General features: G+C 38.4%; 1 pseudogene; it reads right to left on the bottom strand.

Moving 5' to 3' along the window:
- Positions 1-17,698: 17,698 nt before the first annotated feature.
- Positions 17,699-18,162, bottom strand: LOC123364990 (annotated as a pseudogene).
- Positions 18,163-18,999: the final 837 nt, after the last annotated feature.

Below are 18,999 nucleotides of genomic sequence, written 5' to 3'. Positions count from 1 at the left end.
TAACTTTAGGTAGGGTTAACATGCATCCATATTTTTCCAGACATGTCAGACTTTTTGGTTTTAAATCTCCATCTGGGAGAAATTTTTAAATTTTTTAAATTCCTGCAAGGAAAATACAGATGTATGGTAACCCTATTGGTACAAAAAATACATACTGTGGCACATCCCTTAAATCAGAACTTTTTATAGGGAACCGGTTGTTAAGATTTTGGCAGCTCATCACTGGACTTAATAACAATGTGTTTAGTGTTTAGACTTTATGAAGTGCTTGTAAGTTGCTACATAGAATCATTGGACTGGAAGGGATCTTGAGAGGTCATCTAGTCTAGTTCCCTACATCTATTAATCCTACTTATAATGTCTGCATCCCATGCTATAGGGATACTTAAATGTTTGCTATATAGCTGTAAAATGTTTGTTCTGAACTGTGTAACTTACCAAACAAGAAAAAAACTTTACCTAGTGCAAAATGCTAAATTCCTATGAAAGGTATAACATCTTGCCCCTCAGAAAGATTATCAAAACTAAATGGGCCGTTGGGGGACATCATGATACAAAAGACCATGTTAATTGCCTCTGCACGCCTATGAAGAAGCTACGTGCAAAAGAGTTTTCCCATCAGCTTGAATTCTGGAAGAAGGAAATAAAGATAGTGGACAAGAAAAACTTTCATTTCTTTTGCTGGAGCTGTAAAACAGAAGCAGAGATTCCCAGGATCACCCTGGATTAGCACTAAACGACATTACGTGTTGACAGACTGCTACAACTCTGATACGTTTTGGAAACATATACTGTAACTCGTTTGTGTATATCTGCTTTAACCTGTACATAACTCTCTCCTTTCTTTTTTCTAGTTAATAAGTCCTTAATTTACTATAGGACTGGGTACAAGCATTGTCTTTGGCGCAAGATCTGAGGCACGATAGACTGGAATGCCCATGGGGACTCTATGTGACTCCATGTTAAGACAGTTATAGTGCTTCAGGAGTTTACATTTGCTACTGGGTTAGTGAAATATAATTATAGAAAATAGAACCAGTTTAGGGTGTCTGCCCTACATTTTGCGTCTACCCTGAGTTTGGCACTCATGGTCATGAACCACTCCAGACAGTGTGACAAATATCTCCAGATATTCATAGTGATTTCCAGATAATTAATAATACAGATGGTTTTAGCTATTTTGTATAAAAATATATGAAAGCAAAGTACCATAGACACTACAATTTAATTTTAAAAAAGTCTTAAGACAGCTTTGAAAATACTCACTGAAATTATATTAATATACAGACTTGTTGCACAAATATGACTAGCCATGTTTGAGTTTGTACATTAAGATCTTGATCCTGCACCCATTGAAGTCAATGGCAAAGCTCCCTGCAACTTCAGTGGGGCAAGATCAGGCCCTCAGTGCTCGACCCTGAAGGATGATGAGCAGCCTGGCTATGATCCAGCATGGCACTGTGCTTATCTTTAAGCACATGACTAGTCCCACTGAAGTCAAAAAGCGCGCTTATAGTTAAGCATGTGCTTCAGAGATGTGCTGGATTGGAGTCAGCACCTTAAAGAATCAGACCCTAAATCTCTAAACTATTTGTTGTTCTTTTTCATTTATTTTAAATGTAAGGCAAACAACTCAGTGCCGTTTGCCAGGGCATGAAAACGAAAACTGTTGTTTGGAAAATCTGCTATTGCACTTTGAGGATGAGGTGCTAGATGTGCAACTTTTAGTAACAAAGTAGTTTGATATTTAAGGATTTTTTAAAAAAAAATATTTCACAAAAAGAAGAAACATTAAAACACACACACACATAAAGCAGTTCAGAACAAATTAAAATTAGCTACAGGCTAACATCATTCCTATTGCCAGGAGTAACTATTATGATGAACGGTGTAGTGATAGACTAGTCTTTATTCCCACTTTGAATAACACTGCCTAAACAACATTAGCAATATCCTTGCTATATTATATCCTCAGCTGCTGTGTCCCCATCCCTGCTTCTCTCAGTTTTAAGGGTTGAACTTTTTCAGCTCATTGTTGTTTCTTGGCAGCTTAGGAACCGATATAAGGCCAGACTGTGCCTTGCTGCTCAGTGGATGTGCAAGGGGTGGAACGAGTGCAAGGAAACCTTCTACACCTTGTTCCCTAATACAGTTACACAGGGTACAATCGGTGTTTCAGGAACTGCTCCCTCAATGCAGGCCCTGGGTTGCAAGATCCCCCCAAAAAGGATGGGGACAAGGCTATTCTTCACCTCACCTGTGGTAGTATCCATCCATGTTAACCCCATATCTTACTGATATCAATGCTGCATTTTAGAAAGATATTAACTGTAGTACCAGAGTTTTTATATTTTGACTAGTGCTGGTTGAAATAAATGGGGGGTTCGGTGGATTCTGGAAAAAACAATTGATAAAAAAACAAAAAATACTAATGGAAAATTTAGATTTTTTGGCAAACATTCAAATACCAATAATGATAATAAATAAAAAGGTTTGGGAGCATTGTGTTTTAGTTGAAAAATCAAAATTTTCCTCAAAAAGCAGACTGTTTTGCAGGAAAAAAAATCATTTTATGGAAAAATCTGATTTTCTGTCTATTAACAAACAAAAAAGAGTTCTGATGGAAATTTTTTGACCATCCCTAATTTCAACATTGTTTCATTAGCTCATGCCTTTACATCCCTGAATCCAGTGCTGCCTTACTTTCCCAATTGTATCCTGATTCTCACAATATAGAATGTCTTGCTTCAATCTGCAGGTCCTAGGAGCATGAGATTACATGAGAATCTCATATTTTATTTTTAAAAAGTTTCTAGCCCCTTGGTTGTAGAGAAAAGCCTGAAGATGTGAACATTAAATGTACAAAAACAAGATGCCATTTCTTAAAAAAATATAATATTTTTGTAAAATGGCATGATCGGTAATCCAATCTCATGGTTTTTTGGACTGACTGATTTATGATTTTTTAATCCTTGTGGTTGGTAATACATTGATTGTTAGTGTAATAATATGTTGATGGTCCACAATGCAAGATCCACATACTGACACCTGACATCCCTTAATTGTAATAAATAAATCTAAGCAACAGGGTTAGATAGCAGGCTAAGAAATTGTGTAATCTCTACCGTGTAGCTAATGGATCATCCTCTGTTTTTGGAAGGGGAAAGTAAATTATTGTGGCATCCTTAAATGGAACATCCTGCAGTTATACATGACTCTTTCATGGATAATGCAAAGTGGGAGAGGGAAGCCATTTCCTTACTTCCATCACATTATTGTGCTTTGTGCCCAGGAAGAATCTGTCCCCAATAAAATATAATAATTACACTTATGCTGTGCACTTATACAGCTCCTTCCCTCCAAAGCTCTCGTGGCAATTTACTAACTTTAAAGAATGATCTGTGCAAGGTAGAGAATCCATGTCAGGTTAAAAATCATCTCTTTCTGAAACAAATTCAGCAGAGATAGAAGTGGTATGCACTTCCCTTCGAGCTGCTGCCCTCTTCCCCCAAGATTCCTGAGGAACCATCTCTGCCCCAGCTTGTCCCAAGCAGCAGTGGGATAAATTCTGCCAATCAATTTCCATGAATAATGTTTGAGTTTATAAATACACTCACTTTGATGCTGTGTTTTTTGGGTTCATTTTTCAAGAATGTTCTAGGGAAGGAGTATGCTGGCAAGAATGTTTACTACGATAGCATCCTTTAAGCAAATATTGGAGAATATTGATGGCATTCTGAATTTGTAAGTGTAAGTGTTTGTGCTAGAAACCTAATTCTAAGTGTTATGTTCATGCACTTAGGAAATGGAAGCATACCTTCTGTCCAATCAAACCACCTCAAATTTAGAATAGAAAGTCATGTTAAATCTTTACAAGCAAACGTCCGTGAAGAATACCATTCTTTGTGGTCAATTCAAGTACAGAAAAGGAGATAGCATTTAACAAACTCCTATTTCTTAGGAGTAGAGCTGGTACACAATACATACATGTCTCAGTGGAAGGAAACACCTCTCTGACTGAGAGAGAGAGAGTTCAGACTCCATGCCCCATTCAATTGTTGGCCTACATGATAAAACTTCCAACCCAGAATCACTTGTTATGTCCATATTGGGATCAAGCTCACCTGTTCACCAAGAACTGGCCTGAAATGTCACTGTTTTCACATGGAAAATGAACAGCCATTAGATAGTAACAACTTTGTGTACTATTGGCTTAGGCCCCAAAGCATTGAAGCACCTATATGTATCACTGAACTCAAGGTGAACCACATGCTCAAGTGCTTTGCTGAATAGGGATGGAATGCTGAATCAGGACATTGGGTTCTGTTTCAGCTAATGACCTGACAGTCAAAGACATTTAGGCACCTAACTCCCATAAGTATTTGGTGTCCAAATACCTTTGAGGATCTGGGCCATGATTTAAAGCCCATTGCAGTCAATGGGAAATCTCCTGTTGATTTTAATGAGCTTTGGATCAGGCCCAAGATACATATTGTTTTGTAATTCCCTGAACTATTCAGTTGTCCAGCAAACATACTTCTAACTTTTGCCAGAAGTGCTATGAGAGACCATAAGATGGGGGCTTTGTTGTGACACTAAAGTAGTTCTCGAGTCACTATTACATTTTTTGTTTCTAAATCTTGTGGTGATCACAGGTTTCAATGTGATGCTTCATACTAGGCTAACATAGTGCTAATGATAGTGACCAGCTGACCATGACCAAGACAGAAAAGTATGATTTAATTCTGCTGTCTTAGATAAAATCCTATTTGCCCTTTAAAAACAAAACAAAAACCAGTTTACAAAGTCATATACTTCACAAACTCTAGTGACATGAGCATTAAGAAAAAGTCATGACATAAGCCTTAGGCAAAAAGCTATACCCTCCACATGCCTTAAAGCTATAACTGATATTAAATCTACTGAACTGTAAGTTAAAGCTATTTCAGTAACTCGCTGCTGAATGAATGTTTCCTTTGTCAACACACACATGAAAAAAGAGAGAGAAAACTAGACTAGTGTCTTCAATAAACAACAAACCTGCTAGCAGATTTTGTTTTTATTCCTACTGTAGAAACAAAAAAAGAATAATTCTCATCTTATAAACAAGTTACAATATCAGCCTGGACATAACTTTGCTTTACCCTTGAAATACAATTCAGCATCACAACCATTTTTTATTACATTTGTATCTTTCATCATGTTACCAGACGTATTAGATCAATCTAGCACCCATCACTTTTTAAAAACACCAGATTATTTGCACACACTTTCTAACCCCTAAATCAGCCTCACAATATGTTAAAACACATTGACATGGATCACAAATTCCTCAAAATGATGCTTGCCTGACATATTTCTTTAGCAGTATGAAATACTAATGTGAGCAGAAATAAAGCTATTTGATGCAAAGTACTGGTCCTATATTCAGATCCCCACTGGGCAGATGGTTATTTTTAATAGTCTGACCTAATTTCTTGCTGGTGATCCACAGATAGCATAAAACCCTACAGAAGGACTGTTCTATCACATAAAAGTAGCAGGAGGAGAGACTAAATACTTATAATAGAGCATTTGTTGGTTTCAGCTTAGTCTCTAATGCACAGCTGTCCATATCACAGAAACATTAGGTGCTATTAGGTCAAACTGACAATCCTTGGGAGCAAGGGAAACCCAGCTAGAATTGTGTTACCATGAAGAATGAATTAGTGCTGGTTCCCAAGAAGGACTGTCCATAAAGGCTGCATATTCACAAGAGTAACATAAGAATCCTATATGAAGTTGTGCTTTATTATCTGTTCTGGGGGTAATCAGAGAATGATTTCTTTTTTGTGGGCTGGCCCTATGCTGCATGTACCCTTCCTTTTGTAATTGTTAAGGTAAGATGATGGTAACAAATCATAAAAAAAAAGTGCATGCAGCTGACAGTATGTGTAGACATTGGGACTGCTTTTGCTTTCATTGAATTCAAAAGAGTTATTTCTAATTTGTATTGATGTAAGTGAGAGCAATATCTAGCCTATTATGCATAACAAAAATACAGTATATTGCCAATAGGCAGCCATTTTCTGTATGAAATAGTGGCCATGCTTGGATCTGATAATTTACCCTGAAGAATTAGCTCTAACATCAGATACATTTGGGGTAAATTCTGCTCTTGAATGAATGCATACATCTCCCATTGAAGTTAGTGGAAGCTGCATGTGCATCTAAGCACTGAATTTATAGAAACACTACCAAAGGCCAAAATCATCTCCCAGTCTATGCTTGTGTGTTAGATAGCACAGGAATGTCAGCCGTGGCAAGTAGTAAGGCATCCAGCCATTATGCATAGTTCCATGCAGCCCTGCATAGTCTATGTACTCTCACAATAACATGGAAATATGCAAATGAAAGGGAGTCACCCAAGGCAGGGTGGAGTTTAGCAAAGGAGCATTCTCTGTGGCCCTTGTGTCAGGAGCCGTTATTAGCATGTGGTCTTCTAGCTTGCGACATCCACACAGCTGTAGCAATTTAATCTGCCAGCTATGTTGAAGTAGGAATGTGACAACCCATGCAGGGCATGATTGTGACCTGTAGTGTTCTCTTGAAAACCAAGAAGCAGACCCCAAAACAGTCCAAGAGTGTTCCCCACACCACTCAGACTAGGTACTTGCTCAGGGATGCATTATTCAAGAGAACCCAGACTTCTCCAGGGACTTTTTGTATCTGTTTAAGGCTCACTAGGTCATGATGCTTAACTTGCCCCTTTTACTTCCTCAGGGGGTGCAGTAGTAGCCGTGGCCATCACTTATTCACACTGGTCACGCTGCAAGTGCACAGTTGGGGATCTGACTTATACCATTGTAGGAGCACCCTGTGATCATTGGCACGGTGATCTCTGGAGCCTGTAACAATAGGTTAAAATCTTGCCCATAATCTACAGTACATGATCAAAACATTGTAATATCATTGTTCTTTAGAACCATTACTAACAAACAATAAAGTACTATTTTAAAGAGTTGGGAGTGCTGTCTATGAAAAAGGAACAGAAAGCTGTCTCTGGTCCTTAAAATTGATTCAATAATACAAAAAAAGAAGGTTAAAAAATAACAACAAATGCATTCAGAATAGAAGAGAAAAATGTATTTATAACCTCTTCCCTGTTTTCTGATTGGTAGTGAAAGGATACATGGGCATAATTTGACAGAAAACTGCTTTTTAATTTTTTTTAAAAAATAAAATGCAAAATAAGCAGACTCCACAACCAAAAAGTCATTTCAGGCTGTGTATTAGGAAGCTTATTTCTGCACTTCATGATGCACCTGAGCCTACTAATACAGAGGTTTTTTGCTATAGTATATAATGGGCTTAATAATTCTCAGACTGCGATTAGTTAAGCACACTATTGTGCTAATTATCTCTTCAGCACAGATGGGAACTTCTTTTCTAGAGAGTGACCATCACACGCACTAAAAACTGGATCAATATACCAATTCCATTTGAATAAGTCAACAGTTTAAACATCACGTTTATGGACTAATTGAGTCTGATATCCACTTTGGTGGAGTTGTATCAGCGAAAACCTGATATCAGGGCATAGAGAATCAGGTCTCTGATGCCCATATGATATAGTAGGATGGCCCTTGCCCAATTCTGTGACATTTGTCCTTTCCATCTTTGCTACTTAAAATTGCCCTCCTTTTGACTAGCCTTTAGATTCTAAGAAACTAATACTATGTGTGTTCTAGTTCAATTACGAATGACAATTTTTGTCACCCCCGGTCTCTTCCCACATTCGTACACTGTCTCTTTGGAATGTAAGCGCTTTAAGACAGACACTGCTTTCGGACAATAACTAAGGCTGTGCTGGAATGATAGGTGATTAGGAAGATCCATGGTACTAGAAAATGCTTGGTTAGGGGGATAGGAACTGTAGGACAGAGAAGTTCAGAACTAAAACACAAATGTGCAGAGTAGCCGGGGATGCTGTTCACAGGAAGATGGAAATCCTGATTCCAAAATAATAAAGGAACAATATGACTGGCTGGCAACATGCTGTATTTAAAAAAGGAAGAAAATGAATCAGCAACCTGGAAAGTATTTCAGTGCTACATTGTGTTACACTGTCTTCTTTTGGTTGAAAACAACTCTTTAAATAGGGTGACCAGACAGCAAGTGTGAAAAATCGGGACAGAGGGTGGGGGGTAATAGGAGCCTATATAAGAAAAAGCCCCGAAAATTGGGACTGTCCCTATAAAATCGGGACATCTGGTCACCCTATCTTTAAACTACATTTTATGGAGGAGACATTTTTAACATTATTTAACATTAATGTTTTTAAACACTATTTAAAAATGATGATATTCTAATCTCACTAAAAACACTGAGGAGACACTTTAGACCCTGTGGTAGAGTTGATTAATATCCACCCAGAGAGTGTTGCTCACCCAAAGTGAAACATTTATTGGGACTCCCACATAGTCTATCATGTCTTATTATCAAACACCTCATGAAGTTCTGAAAATAAGGTTCCTGCTGTACAATACAAATAGTGTTGAACCCCTTCATTCTCTTAAAAAATTACTGATGCATGTTTGCCATTTAGCAGAAGCCCAGTCGTGTTTTATTCTCTGGAGAATGCTGAATGTTTATTTTTTGAAGTATAATATACTTAAGTGTTAGGTTTAGAGAGACATAGCAAGAATAAAATATGTGAAAATGTAGTCAATGAGATTCCTTCTGTTTATTGAAAAAACAGTTTAAGATGTCTGTTCATGCTCACCCATAAATTAGAATAACAACAGAAAAGATTTAATCTAATTTTGCATGCTAGCTGCTTGTAAAGGTTAAAAGTATCTAGCTGAGCTACAGTGGCATCTTCTTTGGAATGCTTGAGAGGCCATAATTGAATGGGTTTGGAAACTAACTACCCTCACTGAGACATCCTTTTTAAAGCCCTTGTAGATATAAGTGACAACGTGTTTGAAGTTCACACAAAATTGTTTATACATAGGAATCCACTACTCAGAGGGCTTTTTTGTGTAGTCAAGTGGCTCAACTGTTGTTCTAGCAGGAATCATGGTTACCTAATCCTAGTTTTCAGTCCAAGGATTGTGGTATTTGACATACACCCAATAGTACAGAAATTTTCAGCTGGCTGGTGAGGAAGGCAATGTGGTCTAGAGGTTAGGGTATTGGACTGGGAATTGGGAATAAGCATTTTAATGCTAACTCAGCTATTGATCTTCTGTGTGACCTTGGACAGGTCACTTCACTTTGCTGTGCATCTGTTTCTCCTCTCAGCTCTGTTTAGACTGTAAAATCTTTGAGGCAGAGATGGCACCTCAGCACATGTACAGTCCTTAGCACACTGGAGCCCTGAGCTTGGCTGAGGCCTCTAGGAACTGCTGTAATACAAATAATAGTACAGAACAATTTAGCAAAATTTACAGGATATTGCTCACTTTGGCTCAGATCCCACAAAGGGTCTTACACATTGGGATACTCAGGATTGTGGCACCTAACTTTCAGGTACCTAGACAAATCACAAGACAATACTGAGATCCACCAAGCCTGAGTTATGTGCCTAGCTTCCCTATACAATCAGTGCCGAGAGAGAGAGACCGTAGTCACAAAGTCAGCATGGTAGGCAAGGAGCCGCATAAACTAGCCAATGGGAGATGCTGTCCAGAGGAGCGTGTGCTAATCCCAACCCCTCTCACAGAGACAAGCCACTAAACCCAGGTTACAGGGAGGTTCTTAGCTCTGCTTGAAATGCACAAACTGGGGGGAGATAGTTGTTCAGCCACCTAAGCCATGGGCAGAGCCTGAAACAAACCCAGGGCAGGCTGACAAGGACCCTACCCTTATTACCTATCAGCTAGAGTACTCACCCAGGCTGTGGAAGAGGCTGGTTCAAGTCCCACCTGCTCAGGAAGAGAAGGGATTTGAACTGGAATCAGCCATCTGTATCAGTAGGATACAGAGTCATTCAGCCAGACACACCTTTCCTAGGAGAGAGCCTTACTGAGCTACACAACAGTATGTGTATTTGGGGTTAACTCCCACAAAGGATTTAGAGTTGGCTCAGGGAGTGACTCCCAGCTGGGAGCTAATTAGGTACAGTCCAGCCTAGGTAGGCTCAGCACCTTCAAAGGGGTCAGAGATATGTCTGTGGGAATTGGAGCTATTTGTTGATCCCAAGCCAGGAGAGGGAGCTCTGGGGAAACAGAAATCCTGTGTTCGTTTCCTATTTGATTTTGGAGTTTATTGACTGCAAACTATACAGAAGGAATGTGGCCAGAGACTTTTGTCAAGTTTGAATTATGTTGATCATATTCCTCATTCTAGCCAGAAATACTAGAGGTTTTTTTGTTTGGTTGGTTTTATTTTGATTTTTTGTTCAAACCTGAGACTCTTATGAACCATCGCTGTCTGCTCAGCCCCTGGCCCTGGCACATAAGACAGATGTTTATTTCTTAAATGAGCCAAATGGGTTAATATATTTTTTCAAGGCTTTTCTAGCTATTTAAAGGTGTTCCGTTGCTTTTCTTTTCTCCTTCCTGAATACACACACCAATGCTCGTCAATATAGAAGTGGGGGGGGGGGAAGTATTTCCTAATCAGACATTTTGCAGACAAATTTCATCCTGAAACCACAGTCAAGAGTGAGGTTTATCAAAGAAATCACAAGTAGGGTGGAGGGATAGCTCAGTGTTTTGAGCATTGGCCTACTAAACCCAGGGTTGTGAGTACAATCCTTGAAGGGGCCACTTAGGGATCTGGGGCAAAATCAGTACTTGGTCCTGCTAGTGAAGGCAAGGGGCTGGACTCGATGATCCTTCGGGGGCCCTTCCAGTTCTAGGAGATAGGTATATCTCCATTTTTTTTTAATCTGTGGCATCAGAAATATGAACATAAAAGAACAAAGTACTCATTTGTGTGAGCATCCACTCAGTTCCTTCCATCGTTGGCCTCATACTCAAGCTAAAGTTGCTTAGTTCAATACTTTCCCATAAGAACAGGAAGAAAGGGTTTAGAATTTTCCTCGGGGCTCATAAACTATATAACATACAAAGAATCATTGTCACTGTCTTCCACCAGTATATATATTTTCCTGCTTTTTGCCCCCTCTGCCCTGCTATAAATCCAATTCTTAGTCCAAAGGGACTTTTATCTGTTTAGTGTGTCTTGTGAACATGAGATAATGATGGTTCAAGAAGATGTAATAATGATCTGTCAACTATATTTGTGGGTAAAAGAAATAGTGCTCATAATAGTGAAGGACTGAAGGCATTGGCTAGAGCCACTAGAGTCAGAGAGGAGCCTTGGCCAGAGTAGGAAAATAGGTCACATTTGAGAATCTAGTGAGCTTTAAACATGACCTCGAACCTAGTATAGGCACAGTTTAATCCTTTGGAAAGTGTTAACTGGTCAGAGTCAACTATAGTAGGGAATCAAAGGTGACAGTAGAAACTGGCACAATGCAATAACATACCACTGCCAATGCAACTCAGTTCTCTTATTTTAATTGAGGTCTTCAACACCACTGCTATCAGACATGTTTATCAGGGATTTTCAGATAATCAGGATGTGCCCTTGAATGTTTGAATTGTCCCATGTACATAAAGTACTAGACAGAATTTTAATGTGACTTTCTAAGTATCCTGATTCTGATTCCATTTACAAGAAGTTTATACTTTACTGGGGTTACTCCCAATTTAAACAGAGCTGGGATCAGAATCAGGCCTCACATGTGCAGCACAATTTATGTGATTTTTGATAACATAACTTTGGATACATATCAGTTTTATTGCAGTATATTGACTATGGCCCTCTTTCAACAAAGCATGAGCTTAACTTTAAGCATACGATTCATCCAATTAAAACCAATGGGACTACTCCTGCTTAAAAGCTTTGAAAAATCAATGCCTATTACATTATATGAAGAAACAAGGTAAGTAAGGTGAAGAATGTGAAAGAAAAAAACAAGAAAATAAAATACTTAACTGGGGAATGCAATATTTTGCATTGTCATATGTATTCTTTTCCTGTGTGTCAAATCTCTTTACTCATGTCCTGCTAGGGCACAAATGAATATAATCAAGGAATTGGATGTACAGATCCTTGAATTTTTCTATTATCATGTCCACTAAATGTAAGTTACTTACATGATGCAGTTTCTGCTAATACCATAACCCATTCATTAACTGTGGGGGGTCTTTCCAATATCTAAGTGAAATTTTTTTTTACCAGCATGAGACTTTTTCTTATCCTTTGTGATTTTTCCTTCAGACATTATTATAGTTTGATTTATATAATACTGATCACATGTCTCCTGGTGCTTTAACAACATAGACATAGTCGAACTAAAAAAGTCAAACTTGCATTATTCTGGGGAAAGAAAAAAAATCTCCACTGTAAACTTCAAAATGGGAAATGAAGGCCAGCAGTGTTCCTCTGTTAGTAGATTTTGACCCAAGAGTGCTTTAAGTGCTGAATACCCACAAATCCCACTGAAGTCAATGGGAGCTGCCGGAACTCAGCATCTTTGAAACGAGGCCATAAATTTGCTAAGAATTTAAATGTAGAAATGGCAGGGATAGAACGACCAACAGCAAAAAATGACTCAAATGTAAATAAAACTGTGGGAAACAAATGTATGAACTAACTCCTGAAGATAATGTCCTGAGAAGAGTCAATAGTACAATTTGTATCTAATTCTCATTTGCAAGTGTAGCTATTGTAAAAACCTGTTGCAGCAAGGTGCCCAAACCAAAAGTCCAAGTTTATGGCCCGATTTACCAGTCCCTTGATCAATTCAACCTTTGTTCACTCTATTACAAGTAATTTGCCCCTTAGCATCTCTACCAAGGCTGTAATTTAATTATTAGCTGATCCCAAAGGAACATGGTTTTGGCCACGTAGCTCATTTCAAGGGAAGCTTTTTCATTTCAAGGGAAGTTGGATCTCAAGTTCTCATCACTAGTCCAGGTAGAGAATGTAACCTGGGACTGAACTTCTCCTGGTTCTGAGGTATTGTTCAGCGTATCCAATGAGGTACAGGGTAGAATTTACCCTCTTTTGTGGGATTTGTTAATCATTAATGTACAGCCTTAGTAGAGAAGCAGTGTGGTCCAGTCAATGGGCCACAGGTATGAGCAGCAGAAGGCCTGATCTGCTGAGTGGCCAGGTAAGCTGCTTTGCCTCTGTGTGCCTTATTTTTCCCATCCATGAAATGAGGATAATATTTGTATTGCATAGTAAAGCACTTTGAGACCTTCAGATAAAACTACTTAAAACAGACTTAGTATTGGTATTATTTTTAGGGATTTGTTAATTATTAATCACCTTCTCCCATTTTAAATCCCTCCTTTAAACTGACTTTTATCATGATGCCTATAAATCACTACAATCTGGCAAAGCTGGTGACCACTTCTGATTTCTGAAACCACTGTTATGACTAATTTATGCACACACTCATATCCATGGTGGCCTTGTTTTTCTGCCCAATCCTTCCTCCATTTTCTCTGTTTAATCACCATGTCTTGTTTTGTCTAAATCTTAAATTGTATGCTCTCTAGGTCACGAACCGTCTTGCTATTTGTTTGTAGAGTGCCTAGTGCAATGGGGCCTCAATCACTGACTGAGTTCCTTGTGTGACATCACAATAGAAACAGCAATAATTAATTTTCAGCCTTGGTAGAGATGCTGAGGTGTGAGGGCCTTCATTTGGAGTGTGGAATTTGGGAGCAATGGTAGGCCATGAAGTAATGTTAATTTTGATCACTAATAAAACTGAATCCTTCACCTGCATAAGCCACAATGTTATTTGTCCTTTCAGTGTGGTAATTTACAACACTATGGTAGTTAAAACTACCGTGCAAAATGGACTTATTAATGTCAAAGATACTGCATTCATGTAACCCATATTCCCTTACATATTGTTAAAGGTGAAGCTGAATACTGAAGCCCTGACCATGCTAAATTCTTTTTACTAATCAACAAAACAAAAAACTCACTATGAGAGACAGAGACACAAATAGCAAGTAATGACCATTTATCTTGACAGCAGGATAACACAACATAAAACACATATTTGATATGTAAAAAAGGAGCTCTTGAAGATGTCTATGTATGGCCTGAAGCACTGTCTGTTCATTTTATTGAAATGTTTTAAATATACGTGCAATACCAACTTGAGGTATTTTCCTCCCTTGGAACTTCTTCATACAAGTTTCTCATTCAGCTAGGGATGTGATGAATCCACTTTGTTATTCAATCGCATGCCAAGTAGTAGCTATTGGTATGCAACAGATGCTGAAAATGAATACCCAATGATCCTGCAAGACCAACCTGCACAATTTCAAGGTCCTTTGGAAATTTTTTATAGGAGATTCTTTGGAAACATTTTTTTTTGATTGTTTGAATTTTTAACCTAGTTCTGCTTCTACCAGTAGGAGACAGGAGGTGAAAAAAATTATTAAATGGCCAGTGGGCTTCCAGCCATTTTTAATAAAATCTTCCCATGTTAATTTCAAAGACTGTGTCTTGGGGAAGACCCAGATTTGATCACAAAGAACTGTATCCTTCTACCCATTTTTAATGATTTTACTAAACAGTGAATTGTCTGGCTCACATTGTTTTTCTCCGCATGATTGGACTGTATACAATTTTAAGAGGCTTTAATTGTGTGACAGTTTTTGGTGTACCCAGGACAGTGAGCCACCTTGTTACCCCCTAACTCCAGTGTGAGGGGAGTCGTGTTTGTATTTAGCTGGGTGTCAAGTTCCTATCACTGCCAGACTTTCAGTCACTCAAGAATTTTCTGCTAGGCTATGCCAGCCCTTACTGTGCCTTGAATGTTAACAATAGGTGGGCCCCAGTCCCCGAGTCTCTTTGATGCATTCCTCTGTGATATCCAGCCCTTGTCACTGGCTACTCACATAAATGCCAAGTCTGCTGTCCCCAGAAGAATAGCATATGCACCAGCTTGCAAGATTCAACTAGAACCAGCATTTTGCTTAATATCACAGGACTCTGGTATATTTATAGTAAAACAAGAATAAATGTACTATCAGTGACTCAAGATTCAAGTGATAGTGAGTTAGGCTACTGGAAACAAAAGGTTACATATAAAAGAAAATCATAACATGCTTTCTAGAGACTAAACCTAACTAACTGGTTAACTTTCTGTCTAAAAAAATGTCTCTCGCCCAAAGTCTTTTGCAGCGTTTCAACCAAGGATGGCTGAGATGCCATTCTCATGAATGTATGTTGCACTACCCACTTTATTCCTAGATGCAGGATGGAGGGATGTCTTCTTTCCCTGCTACATATATCCACAAAGTTCATTGTCCTATAGTGATCTTTTACATATCTTTAATACTTTCAGAATGAGGTATTGGACAGATTTTGAAGTGGATGAAATTTATATTTTAAATAAAAACGTTTCCTTGAAGATAAAACTGCATAGATGAGGAGCATAAAATATTTTCTACCATAGCACACTTAGGGCATTGTTTTGCTTGATAGAAATAGATGGTGCTGAGCTGTACCACTCCGGAACACTCCTGCATGTCTCACCAACGTTAGTGGCCTGTGTAGGGCAGGGAGAGCGAAGCCCCCTTTTGACCCTATCTCCTCCTGAGTGAAGTCACTGCACTCAAGTATGCCTAACTTCCAGGTAGCACAAAGGAGGGAAGTTTCTAACTCCTTCTTCTTGCATACCAGTCCAGCAGTCAGGCACAATCTGACTCATAATTAGGAGGCTTGTATATTAACTTTTTTAGTCTAGTAACTTTTTAATAAGCTTAAGGGAGGAGATACTGTATTTGAACTTGCTATGTGTTTCTGAGAGGGGTTTTGGGACTGTTTTGGGGTGCAATTCGGTCCTGCTCTGGAGGTTTTCAGTGGGAACGTAAAATAAATAAATAAAACTGTGCACATGCTCATTATTCCATTTACCCTAAACAAACACTAGAGAAAAGGTCTGATTCCTCAGTGCCAGAAAACAACTTTCTGTCTCCCCCTCCCCCGGGGCGGCCCTGCCTTCAGCTCTGAAGAACAGCAATATTTGCCCATCTATCTCTCTCCCTCAAACTCCTAAAGTATATCCTCGTGGAAGGAGTAATTGCCAGATAAGGCGAAACACAGTCACACATTTCTTTGCTTTGAAAATGTCAAGTGAATTATTTTTGCAACTACCATGCCCTGATTACTGTCATTTCAACAAAGCATGTTAGCATGTGCCATAGTACTATTGACTTCAATAGGACTAAAGCATATGCTTAAAATTAAGTGCTTTGTGGAACTGGAGCTGTAGAAAATAAGCCCCTTTTCAAATCTTGCTTCATCTATCAGATATACTCATTTTCCGTTTAACATAACATCATAAATTTATCTGCAGTTCTCCCAAGCCTTAGCGAGAAGAATTATATTACAACCTTCCCTTTTTTTTAAGAATTTGAAAATATTTTGGTCATAAGCAAATTCCCGCAACTTTTTTTCCCAAATTGTATTTTTCATAAATATAATTATCTATAGTTCCTGCTGCTCCACACAAACTAAAGTGAGAATCTGAAAAAAATTCTCAGTTGGATCTAAAACTATAGTGTGAATCTTTCATGCCTCAATATATTGAATGAAGAGAACTTAGAAAATGCTTTTTACTAACAGCAGTTGAGCTAAGTTAGAGATTTTTTCTTTTCAATGGCATTTAATAGCACATTTTTGACCATGGCTATTACTACTGCAGGTAACTCAATTTCTCTTATGAGATATAATTATCACTGGAGGAAACAACAGGAGAAAGGTACCATTCCATCCAATTTTCTATGATTTCCTCATCCAGAACTTATTTTTCTCCCCCCCAAACATGAGGGCCTTTGTGCTGCATGTTTTATTTTGTGTTACCGCACTGACTGTGGGGCACAATAAGACTCCATTTGTAGCGCCATTTTCTTTATGCTCCTGGTGTATAAATCACAGCAGAGTTGCTAACAGTGTGTGACTGACAATCTTTCTTGATAGACAATCTGTGATCCTTTCAGACTTTTACTAATAAGCTCATTAGGATAGAAGGGCTGGAAATACTTTCTAGGATGTTGCAATGAACCTCAACAAATTCAGTGCATGTCTGACCACTCAAACTTTAGAGAATCAATCTTTCTTCAATCAGAATTTTGTCAGGTTCTGCTGAATGTCTGCTGAAGGTCACTGTGGTGTGTTTGTGTGTGTTGGTCTTGTTTTATTATGTTTCATTTTTTAATAAAGCATTCTGAGCAAAATCCAACAAGCTCTCCAAATGAATGCAGGTCAAGGTGAAAAGTTTTTGAACACTTTTTTTTTTTAATTTTCCCAAATCAGCATTTGGAAATCATTTAAAGACTCTAATTTGATTTTGTCACTGTATTTAAATTTGAAATAAAATCTAGGCTACATTTTCCCAAAGTAACTGGGTACTATTTTTAAAAAGCAACATTAGGTGCCTAAGTGCAAATGACTTTGGCATATAGAGATAGATATTCAAAGATACTTAGGTACCCAAAGTTGCAGATACATGAGTAGTGCCCCCTTTATTGCCTCTTCAAAGAAAAGAAATCCACCACAAGAGTTTTCACAATATATTTCATTAAGAGTAAATGCCTAAGAGAACAAGTGGTTAGTGCATCCTGCAGTGAACACTCTGGAGAAGAGCTACATTTCAATGCATCTTTCAGATTTCATAATTCTTCACCTCTGGGGGCTCTTTGCTGGGATCGCTCCCTTGCTCCAGGTACAGGTTATTGTAAGGATACTGCTTCAGTCCCACAGGCATGTAGGATGGGCACATTTCTCCAAGCCAGAACATAAACAGCATGAAGCCAATAAAGAGGAAGAAGTGATTGTGCATAGTGTGCCAGTGTACCACAGTGGGGGATGTGTCAACACGGGTCCGGAGAAACATGTCGAAGTGCCAATGCATTGGCTCTCCCCGGTTTTGTCTCAGACGGGGTAGTCCCACTGATACCAGGGGTCTCTTTCATGATGAGATTGGTCAGAACGTTTGGGATAATCACCATACCCTATGCCATCATCCGGATGTGGCTCATAGTCCTCATAGTCCTCCACCCTCATGTTGTATTTCTTAGCAGCAGCTGCCCCTTCCTCTGGGGTCTTGGGGTAAGGTCCAGGCATCATGTATGTTGTCCTATACAGCCAATCACCTAGTTCTTTACTACCTAAAGAACCTGTTGGTAACTATTTCAGATTGAGGATAATGTGATCCTTGTGCATCCAATCAGTTAGCAAAAGTTTGTGAAGTGCCTTGGGAATCTGTTGGGTTGCCAGGTGCTATCTATGTGCACGATCATTAAAACATTCCTTAAAATTAATTGTTGGGGCAATATACCCTCACTCTTTGTGTGCTTTTAACATTTTACAAAGTGACTGCTGGTAATTGTATAAAAGGGCAGCAGATGGGAAGTGGGGGATGTAACCTTTCCCCAACACAGCCAGACACTTATCTGGAAGAAATGATTATTCTTGCCAGGTGTATGGAAATGTTTATTGTTGTGCCTCATTGTCATCTTATTGTGAGGTCTATGAGTGAGTACAATTCATTTCACTGTTAGTTATAGCAAGTATTGCCTTGATATGATGACTATCCATATATCTTATTTTGCCAAAATGTAAATTTGGCTTAATTTAAACATTTCTGATTAATCATGTTATTTTAAAATAGAAGTGTCCTTTTTTTCTTTCTTTATTAGTATGTAGCATTCGTTATACTTTCCTGAGACCTAGATAACTGGACATATAAGTGCAACTAAGTTAGTGAGGAAACCTCTTACAGGTCATATAAAACCAATTTTATGCAAATTAATTAAAGCTTGCAATGATAAAGCATGTATGATAAAATAGGAATGAAGTAAAGAAATAATAGTGAGTCTATATTAGTGTACTATGTCTCATGGAAATGCAATTTAAAAAATCTATTCTATTCAGTGTCACAACTGTTAGTGTACATCAAAGTAA

Source organism: Mauremys mutica, chromosome 2 (assembly GCF_020497125.1).
Source record: "Mauremys mutica isolate MM-2020 ecotype Southern chromosome 2, ASM2049712v1, whole genome shotgun sequence".
In the NCBI taxonomy this organism is placed as follows: Eukaryota; Metazoa; Chordata; order Testudines; family Geoemydidae; genus Mauremys; species Mauremys mutica.
This window is presented reverse-complemented; position numbering and strand designations above follow the sequence as displayed.